Genomic DNA, 11,010 nt, shown 5'->3' with positions numbered 1-11,010 from the left:
TGCATTCATAACATTGTTATTATGCCATCTGTCTTAACAGTCTCATGTATGACAGCGATATAGGGAGTATGCCTGGGGTCATAGGCAGAGACTGTAGATTTACCCCATCTCACATTATTGTGTGTGTGTGTGTGGTGTGGTGTGGTGTGGTGTGTGTGCGTGCGTGAGTGGTGTGTGTGCGAGTGTGTTCTACTGTGCATGTCTGCTGCACATAGAAAGTGGATCAAACACTTAACCCCTCCAGACCCTCATAATACAGCTCTGTCTTATTGCATTTACATTTACGTCATTTAGCAGACGCTCTTATCCAGAGCGACTTACAAATTGGTGCATTTACCATATGATATTCAGTGGAACAACCACTTTACAATAGTACATCTATATATTTTTTTGGGGGGGGGAAGGGTAGGGGGGAGGGTTAGAAGGATTACTTAATCCTATCCCAGGTATTCCTTAAAGAGGTGGGGTTTCAGGTGTCTCCGGAAGGTGGTGATTGACTCCGCTGTCCTGGCGTCGTGAGGGAGCTTGTTCCACCATTGGGGTGCCAGAGCAGCGAACAGTTTTGACTGGGCTGAGCGGGAACTGTGCTTCCTCAGAGGTAGGGAGGCGAGCAGGCCAGAGGTGGATGAACGCAGTGCCCTTCTTTGGGTGTAGAGACTGATCAGAGCCTGAAGGTACGGAGGTGCCGTTCCCCTCACAGCTCCGTAGGCAAGCACCATGGTCTTGTAGCAGATGCGAGCTTCAACTGGAAGCCAGTGGAGTGTGCGGAGGAGCGGGGTGACGTGAGAGAACTTGGGAAGGTTAAACACCAGACGGGCTGCGGCGTTCTGGATGAGTTGTAGGAGTTTAATGGCACAGGCAGGGAAGAGAAGCTCCGTCTTGCCGAGGTTCTGGAAATGGTCTGGAGAAGAGAGGAGGGGATAGGGTCAAGCAGGCAGGTTGTTGGGCGGCCAGCTGTCACAAGTCGCAAGATTTCATCTGGAGAGAGAGGGGAGAAAGAGGTCAAAGCATAGGGTAGGGCAATGTGAGCAGGACCAGCGGTGTCGTTTGACTTAACAAACGAGGATCGGATGTCGTCGACCTTCTTTTCAAAATGGTTGACAAAGTCATCCGCAGAGAGGGAGGAGGGGGCGGGGGGGGGGGGAGGAGGATTCAGGAGGGAGGAGAAGGTGGCAAAGAGCTTCCTAGGGTTAGAGGCAGATGCTTGGAATTTAGAGTGGTAGAAAGTGGCTTTAGCAGCAGAAACAGAGGAAGAAAAGGTGGAGAGGAGGGAGTGAAAAGATGCCAGGTCCGCAGGGAGGCTAGTTTTCCTCCATTTCCGCTCGGCTGCCCGGAGCCCTGTTCTGTGAGCTCGCAATGAGTCATCAAGCCACGGAGCAGGAGGGGAGGACCGAGCCGGCCGGGAGGATAGGGGACATAGAGAGTCAAAGGATGCAGAAAGAGAGGAGAGGAGGGTTGAGGAGGCAGAATCAGGAGATTGGTTGGAGAAGGGTTGAGCAGAGGGAAGAGATGATAGGATGGAAGAGGAGAGAGTAGCAGGAGAGAGAGCGAAGGTTGCGACGGCGCAATACCATCTGAGTAGGGGCAAAGTGAGTAGTGTTGGAGGAGAGCGAGAGGGAAAAGGATACAAGCTAGTGGTCGGAGACTTGGAGGGGAGTTGCAGTGAGATTAGTAGAAGAACAGCATCTAGTAAAGATGAGGTCAAGCATATTGCCTGCCTTGTGAGTAGGGGGGACGGTGAGAGGGTGAGGTCAAAAGAGGAGAGGAGTGGAAAGAAGGAGGCAGAGAGAAATGAGTCAAAGGTAGACGTAGGGAGGTTAAAGTCACCCAGAATTGTGAGGGGTGAGCCATCCTCAGGAAAGGAACTTATCAAGGCGTCAAGCTCATTGATGAACTCTCCAAGGGAACCTGGAGGGCGATAAATGATAAGGATGTCAAGCTTGAATGGGCTAGTGACTGTGACAGCATGGAATTCAAAGGAGGAGATAGACAGATGGGTCAGGGGAGAAAGAGAGAATGTCCACTTGGGAGAGATGAGGATTCCAGTGCCACTACCCCGCTGACCAGATGCTCTCGGGGTATGCGAGAACACATGGTCAGACGAGGAGAGAGCAGTAGGAGTAGCAGTGTTATCTGTGGTAATCCATGTTTCCATCAGCGCCAAGACGTCAAGGGACTGGAGGGTAGCATAGACTGAGATGAACTCTGCCTTGTTGGCCGCAGACCGGCAGTTCCAGAGGCTGCCGGAGACCTGGAACTCCACGTTGGTCGTGCTCGCTGGGACCACCAGGTTAGAGTGTCAGCGGCCATGCGGTGTGAAGCGTTTGTATGGCCTGTGCAGAGAGGAGAGTACAGGGATAGACAGACACATAGTTGACAGGCTACAGGAGAGGCTACGCTAATGGAATGGAGATTGGAATGAAAATTAACTAAACAACTGGGGAAGCGAGAGAGCAGGGCCTCCCTCACTAACCATTCACTGAAAAACTCAAATATAACTTTTCCAACTTCCACTTTAGAAATTATAATTGATGTAAACTACAGTGGTTCAATGTTTCCAGGAATAGGCTCAAACTTAGTTTATTCAGCTAGATAACTTGGTACAGTATTCTTCCATGAAACCCACCCAGTGCACCGTGTCCTATGACGCCGTAGCTAACTAGCATGCTAGCATCCAATAACACACGGTTAGCACCAATACACAATGTTAGCACCAATACTTGGTTACAACAAACTACCAATGGATCATTCGTGTCCGTGTCTAGTTCCTTTCATAATGCCGAATTAATTAAACGTTGGCTAGCTAACACAAAGTCAGTCCTGCTAGCTACACAAGTGGACTACACAACTCGAAAGTTCAGAAAGTTAAGCTTACGTTGCAAAAATCTTATTGACTAAAAAGGATACAGTACTGCTAGCTGTAGAGTTGGCTAGCTAGTGGTGGCTGCGTTTACCTTTATCTTTTATCTTTGATACAGAGACAACTATGTAGCTAGCTAACATCACACTAATCAAATTGTTCCGTTGTAATGTATTTAGTTTCTACAGTACTGCTAGTTGGTAAAGTTGGCTAGCTAGCAGTGGCTGTGGTGTTGTGGTGTTGACGCCGTTTGGAAAACGGTGCAAACGAACGACTACAGCTGGCTAGCTAAACTTGTTAGTTTCTCAAAGTTAGTTTCTCAAAGCTACACCTACATCTTTAGCTAAACCTTTATCCTTGATGCAAAGACAACAATGTAGCTAGCTAGCTAACATTACACTAATCAAATCGTTCCGTTGTAATGTAATGTAATGAAATGTAATATTACCCGCGGAGTGAAGTACAACACGACTACTCCAGCATTTTATTGGACATGAACCCTCCTCCTTCCTTTCCCTTTCATCCCCCTGTCTCACCCTCCTCCTTTACCTCTCCTCCCTCTGTCTCACCCTCCTCCTTTCCCTCTCATCCCTCTGTCTCACCCTCCTCCATTACCTCTCATCCCTCTGTCTCACCCTCCTACTTCCCTCTCATCAATCTGTCTCACCCTCCTCCTTTCCCTCTCATCCCTCTGTCTCACCCTCCTCCATTACCTCTCATCCCTCTGTCTCACCCTCCTCCTTTCCCTCTCATCCCTCTGTCTCACCCTCCTCCATTACCTCTCATCCCTCTGTCTCACCCTCCTCCTTTACCTCTCATCCCTCTGTCTCACCCTTCTCCTTTCCCTTTCATCCCTCTGTCTCACCCTCCTCCTTTCCCTCTCATCCCTCTGTCTCACCCTCCTCCATTACCTCTCATCCCTCTGTCTCACCCTCCTCCTTTCCCTCTCATCCCTCTGTCTCACCCTCCTCCTTTCCCTCTCACCCCTCTGTCTCACCCTCCTCCTTTCCCTCTCATCCCTCTGTCTCACCCTCCTCCTTTACCTCTCATCCCTCTGTCTCACCCTCCTCCTTTCCCTCTCATCCCTCTGTCTCACCCTGCTGCTTTACCTCTCATCCCTCTGTCTCACCCTCCACCTTTACCTCTCATCCCCCTGTCTCACCCTCCTCCATTACCTCTCATCCCTCTGTATCACCCTCCTCTATTCCCTCTCATCCCTCTGTCTCACCCTCCTCCTTTCCCTCTCATCCCTCTGTCTCACCCTCCTCATTTCCCTCTCATCCCTCTGTCTCACCCTCCTCCTTTCTCTCTCATCCCTCTGTCTCACCCTCCTCCTTTCCCTCTCATCCCTCTGTCTCACCCTCCTCCTTTCTCTCTCATCCCCCTGTCTCACCCTCCTCTATTCCCTCTCATCCCTCTGTCTCACCCTCCTCCTTTCCATTTCATCCCTCTGTCTCACCCTCCTCCTTTACCTCTCATCCCTCTGTCTCATTTTTTACATTTTTACATTTTAGTCATTTAGCAGAAGCTCTTATCCAGAGCGACTTACAGTAGTGAATGCATACATTTCATACATTCTTTTTTTTTCTGGTACTGGCCCCCCGTGTCTCACCCTCCTCCTTTCTCTCTCATCCCCCTGTCTCACCCTCCTCTATTCCCTCTCATCCCTCTGTCTCACCCTCCTCCTTTCCATTTCATCCCTCTGTCTCACCCTCCTCCTTTACCTCTCATCCCTCTGTCTCACCCTCCTCCATTACCTCTCATCCCTCTGTCTCACCCTCCTCCTTTCCCTCTCATCCCTCTGTCTCACCCTCCTCCTTTCTCTCTCATCCCCCTGTCTCACCCTCCTCTATTCCCTCTCATCCCTCTGTCTCACCCTCCTCCTTTCTCTCTCATCCCCCTGTCTCACCCTCCTCTATTCCCTCTCATCCCTCTGTCTCACCCTCCTCTATTCACTCTCATCCCTCTGTCTCACCCTCCTACTTTCCCTCTCATCCCTCTGTCTCACCCTCCTCCTTTCCCTCTCATCCCTCTGTCTCACCCTCCTCCTTTCACTCTCATCCCTCTGTCTCACCCTCCTCCATTACCTCTCATCCCTCTGTCCCACCCTCCTCCTTTCCCTCTCATCCCTCTGTCTCACCCTCCTCCTTTCCCTCTCACCCCCCTGTCTCACCCTTCTCCTTTCCCTTTCATCCCTCTGTCTCACCCTCCTCTTTCACCTCTCATCCCTCTGTCTCACCCTCCTCCTTTACCTCTCATCCCTCTGTCTCACCCTCCTCCATTACCTCTCATCCCTCTGTCTCACCCTCCTCCTTTACCTCTCATCCCTCTGTCTCACCCTCCTCCTTTACCTCTCATCCCTCTGTCTCACCCTCCTCTATTCCCTCTCATCCCTCTGTCTCACCCTCCTCTACCTCTCATCCCTCTGTCTCACCCTCCTCTACCTCTCATCCCTCTTTATTTCTTCTTCCTTCACTTCTCTGGCCTCACATAAGGCAGCAGCTATCTCTCATGGAATGGCTTTGTGTGTGTGTGTGTGTGTGTGTGTGTGTGTGTGTGTGTGTGTGTGTGTGTGTGTAGTTATCTGTCCTATGATTATATGACAGTACATAGGGCATAAGGGGTGGAATGTCCTGAAAGACTCATGTCATTTTGGCTTTCCGGTTTACGTTACGTCTTGCTGTATGGCTACTGTGTACATGTAGGTCTTCCAACCTTTGGCCTGAGATGACTCTATGGTTCTGGGCTAAAGTCTGGGACTCAAGCCTTTACTACTGGAACTTGTCACGCAAGATAACTTGTCTCCACATGGTAATCCCACACACTCACCGGTCATACATGCCTTGTGGTGGGGATCAGCAGTGAGGCTTACGTTAGGCTGTTTGCAGATCAAAACATTAACCTCTTCAGCGACTTAATCTTATTGGCTGCTTACTACATCTGTGGATAAGGCAGACTTATCAGGGTGGAGATGGTACCATTTTAACTAAGGGGCCCTAAATAAAGATACTTATCTATGTTGGTGGTGTAGTTAGGTATTATAACAAGTGGCCTACAGTCAAATCCAATGGTGATGCAAGGACACATTGTAGCATCACTAGTAAATGTATTTGAGTAGCCTAAAGGTGTGGGTGTATGAGAAGCTTAACATTGAAGGATATACAGTATACCTGTATAGTGTGTAATTGTTATTGCTAGTGGTATTGTTTAGAATGTATACAGTACATACAGCCATGTGTCTTTTGTATTTGTCTGCATGCTTCTGCGTGGGTATATACATACAATAGGTTCAACTGTGTGAGTGTGTATACTGTATGCACCTATGTATGTTCATGTCTTGCACTGCACAATACGATGTCTTGACCTTTCTCGTGTGTGTGTGTGTGTGTGTGTGTGTGTGTGTGTGTGTGTGTGTGTGTGTGTGTGTGTGTGTGTGTGTGCGCGTGTGTGCGCGTGTGAGTCTGTGTCTGAAAACTAGCCATCAAATTCTTGCTTCCTCTGTCCTTGTTTCCTCCACTCCTTACCTCTCCTTCAAAGTCCATTGTAGCCTGAGGGAGGAACCTTCCCTCCTCTCTCCCAATGTGCTTTTTTGAGGGAGGTAAGGAATGGGGAAGAATCTCAATTGTATTTTCTTGATTCCTCACTTCCTCTCTTCTCGGCTTCTTCTCAAAATCCATTGGATAAGAAGGTGAGAGGGGAAGGACCTCTGACCTTCTCACCTAATGGGTTTTGAGAAGGAGATGAGGAGAAAGAATGAGACAAATCAAGGAAATCCAATTGAGATTCTCCCAAAGACAGAGGAAGCAAGTATTTGAGAGCTATTAAAGCCCCCATGCAGTCTTTGTAAAATAAAATGTTTTTGTCATCATTGTAGGCCTAATAAATCACTATTTAATTAAAATAACTCTAAAATATATGTTTTATTGTTTATTTCCCTGAGACTCCTTTGGCTCTTGAAATGCTCAGTCTGGAGTTATTGTACCAAACTAATTACTATTAAATTATATCTTTACATTAAAAACCAGTCTATCAGAATTCCAGTCCTTCGAATAAATGTTATACCCCTTGATCTTCAAGAATAGGTCTTGGAAATATGGAAGTATAGATTAGTCTAATTGTTTTACCTGAGTATGACCCCAAAACTAAGGACTTATTAGCCAGCCCTACTCTGTTGTTTATGATTTGTTGTCATGGAGGACTGATTGGGGTCATTGATTAGAGTTGACAAACAAATGCTGCGCTCATGGAATGGCATGCTTTGAGCACTACTGAAAGGTGCTATTTACATGTGAAAAATGAATGCCATATGCTGCATTTGCTATAGGCCTATTGTTTACCTTTATGTTGGTGACACTTTGATATCTGGATAATATGCAGCTGTTTAAAGGGCAAATCCACAGATGAAACAATAACAAAACGGCGCCCTGCCTCTGTTTTGGTTAAAAACTGAGCGATGGGCCTGGAGAAATGTAACCACTCTCAGATTAATAGACAGAGCTGCAGATGCAAGAACTGACCATCCATGATATCAAAATGATTATTTTAACCATGTTATGAGGCTATACAGTGTTTGTTTACATTTACAATGTTTACAAACATTGGAGAAAAACAAGCTTATATTTTGGAGTATTAGTATATTTCTCATGGAGTGTGACAGAACTAAGCTCATGAGGCATTTATAAGTTATATTCTTCAAGAATCAATGGATGGATACATATTTAATTTATAAGTCCAAAAATGGATGTAGCAACTACAGATTGCCAAGTATATCAAAAGTGTGCAAGTTTGTATATGTGTCCATTAGGCATATGGATTATTTATTTTATCAGCATGAATTAGATTGAGCAATAAAAGCCTCACTTTTATTCCATAGGCTGGGATCTGCACTATGCAGCTGTTGCAAGCTGCGAATTTTTGATAGGCAGCCTAAACTTCTTGAATTCAACCATTATTGGGTTCAAATACACATTTAGATTTGTGAACAGCCATCCACAACAACCACAATCCAGAAGGCGCAAATAGCTAAACGAGAGAGCAGCAGTGTGATTCCCATCAATGCGCTATGTAGATATCAATAATAAGTTATGTCCATATCGCCGTAGACTACACCTCTGCTGTCATACTTTAAATCAAATCAAATTGTATTTGTCACATGCGACGAATACAACAGGTATTTAATCAACAATGCAGTTCAAGAATAGAGTTAATCAAATATTGACTAAATAAACAAAAGTTTTAAAAAATCGAATCAATCAAAAAGTAACACAAGAAATGTACTTAACAATAACGAGGCTATATACGGGGTTGTTATTTAAAAGGATCGGTCGTCCGTTCTAAACAAAATGGTTGCTATGCAGACTGGATAACGTAGCTAGCCAACTTCAGCTAACTCAGTCACTGTCAAACATTGAATCTGGAATGACAGTACAATATCTACATTTAAAAAAAAAAAAATTATATTGGCATTTAGTTGGATATGTTCACGATGAATGATTTCGCCTGGCTCAGAAAAAGTTGTTCATTCTATGTATGGTTCTACAGAGTTCGAAATTCAAAAGTGAAACATTGTTTCTGAGGTCGGAGAGGCAGACAGCAAGGCTTATATTAACCCCTGCTGTACCAAACTAAATGCTAGGCTTATATTAACCCCTGCTGTACCAAACTAAATGCTAGGCTTATATTAACCCCTGCTGTACCAAACTAAATGCTAGGCTTATATTAACCCCTGCTGTACCAAACTAAATGCTAGGCTTATATTAACCTCCGCTGTACCAAACTAAATGCTAGGCTTATATTAACCACTGCTGTACCAAACTAAATGCTAGGCTTATATTAACCCCTGCTGTACCAAACTAAATGCTAGGCTTATATTAACCCCTGCTGTACCAAACTAAATGCTAGGCTTATATTAACCCCTGCTGTACCAAACTAAATGCTAGGCTTATATTAACCTCCGCTGTACCAAACTAAATGCTAGGCTTATATTAACCCCTGCTGTACCAAACTAAATGCTAGGCTTATATTAACCTCCGCTGTACCAAACTAAATGCTAGGCTTATATTAACCACCGCTGTACCAAACTAAATGCTAGGCTTATATTAACCTCCGCTGTACCAAACTAAATGCTAGGCTTATATTAACCTCCGCTGTACCAAACTAAATGCTAGGCTTATATTAACCTCCGCTGTACTAAACTAAATGCTAGGCTTATATTAACCTCTGCTGTACCAAACTAAATGCTAGGCTTATATTAACCCCTGCTGTACCAAACTAAATGCTAGGCTTATATTAACCCACGCTGTATCAAACTAAATGCTAGGCTTATAATAACGCCTGCTGTACCAAACTAAATGCTAGGCTTATATTAACCCACGCTGTACCAAACTAAATGCTAGGCTTATAATAACGCCTGCTGTACCAAACTAAATGCTAGGCTTATATTAACCCCCGCTGTGCGTCCAATTAGCATCAAGGATCCAAACAACCAGTTTTATAAACCCTTTTAATGTTCTCCTCTGCCCCTTCTCCCACCTCTCTGTCCCTTTCTGTCCTCCCCTCTCTCGCCCCCTCTCTGTCGCCCTCTTCCCTCCTCTCTCGCCCTCTCTGTCACTTTCTGTCCTCCCCTCTCTGTCCCCCTCTGCCTTCCTCTCTCTCCACCTCTTTGCCCATTTCTATCCTCCCCTCTCTCCCCCCTCTCTGTCCCCCTCTGTCCTCCCCTCTCTCCCCCTCTCTGCCCCCCTCTGTCCTCCTCCCTCTGACCCTCTCTGTCCCCCTCTGTCCTCCTCCCTCTCCCCCTCTCTGTCCCCCTCTGTCCTCCCCCTCTCCCCCTCTCTGTCCCCCTCTGTCCTCCTCCCTCTCCCCCTCTCCCCCTCTGTCCTCCTCCCTCTCCCCCTCTCTCTCCCCCTCTCTCTCACCACTGAGCTGCCAAATCAGTACAGAACTGAACACCCTCTTTTCCCTCTATTTTTCCCTCTATTTCCCCACTTAATCTTTCTCTCTAATCTTATTCTCCCTCTCTTCCTTGTGGTCGTTTCACACTTTGTATCTTCAGACACTCTCACTCTGAGCAACGCTGGCATCAAGGTGTGTGAGTCTGAAAACCACAAAGCTACTGTAAGATAAACAGCATGTGGCTGGTCCGGGATCAAGTGTAAACACATACACACCATCCATATGCCAGAGGGGGACATATCTCTACTATTTAACCTTTATTCAACTAGTTAAGAACAAATTCTTATTAACAATGACGGCCTACCCCAGCCAAACCCTCCCCTAACCCGGACGATGCTGGGCCAATTGTGCGCTCCCCTATGGGACACCCGATCATGGCCGGTTGTGATACAGCCATGAATCGAACCCATGGCTGTAGTGACCGCTGCGCCACTCAGGATCTGAGGTGGCAAAATCGACTGAGGAAAATGAATACTTTGGATTCGTTGTCTTGCCAAAGTACACACAATATTCACATGCAAACACACATGTTCAGGCAGTATCTTCACGCAAATACCCACAACAGACATGGACACACAGACATCAACCCATGTACTCTCACATACACATACTGTATCTTTCTACGTGTACAGTAGGCCTATATGGACCAATTTCCAGAGGAGCATGATCTCTGTTATTGACATTCACAACCACCAATCAATGGCACCAATCCAAGACCCTCTCATGAATATGCTAATGAAGTCACAGATGTGCCTCTCTGGCACTCATTATTGGCTGCAGTCTGCAGGAGAGAGGATGAGGTGAAAGTGTGGTGTGTGTGTGTCAGAGCAATCCCCTGTCCCAGCAAATGGGCTATTATAACCTCTGGGCTCATGAAGACACATGGAGCTACAGAATATTCAATAGAAATATATTCAGAACAGACAAGGTTTTCTGTCATGTAGGATGAGGAATCCTGTCTGATGTGTTACCTTTCAATCTGTAGCATTGGGATCATTACCCCCTACTGAAGAAGCCCTGAGGTGTGAGCCCACTGACAGAGCAATCATGCAATCAGCACCTGATTCATACCTTGACCAATTACATCCTTATTCTCACCTCAACCAATCAGATTCTTATTTCCACCGAGACAAGCCTGAGCCGTCTGTGTGCTCCACAACCCTGCCAGTTAACCTCTAGGGGCTAGGGGGCAGTATTTT

This window comes from Salmo trutta, chromosome 24 (assembly GCF_901001165.1).
Source record: "Salmo trutta chromosome 24, fSalTru1.1, whole genome shotgun sequence".
Classification (NCBI taxonomy): domain Eukaryota; kingdom Metazoa; phylum Chordata; class Actinopteri; order Salmoniformes; family Salmonidae; genus Salmo; species Salmo trutta.
Note: the sequence above shows the minus strand (reverse complement) of the source record.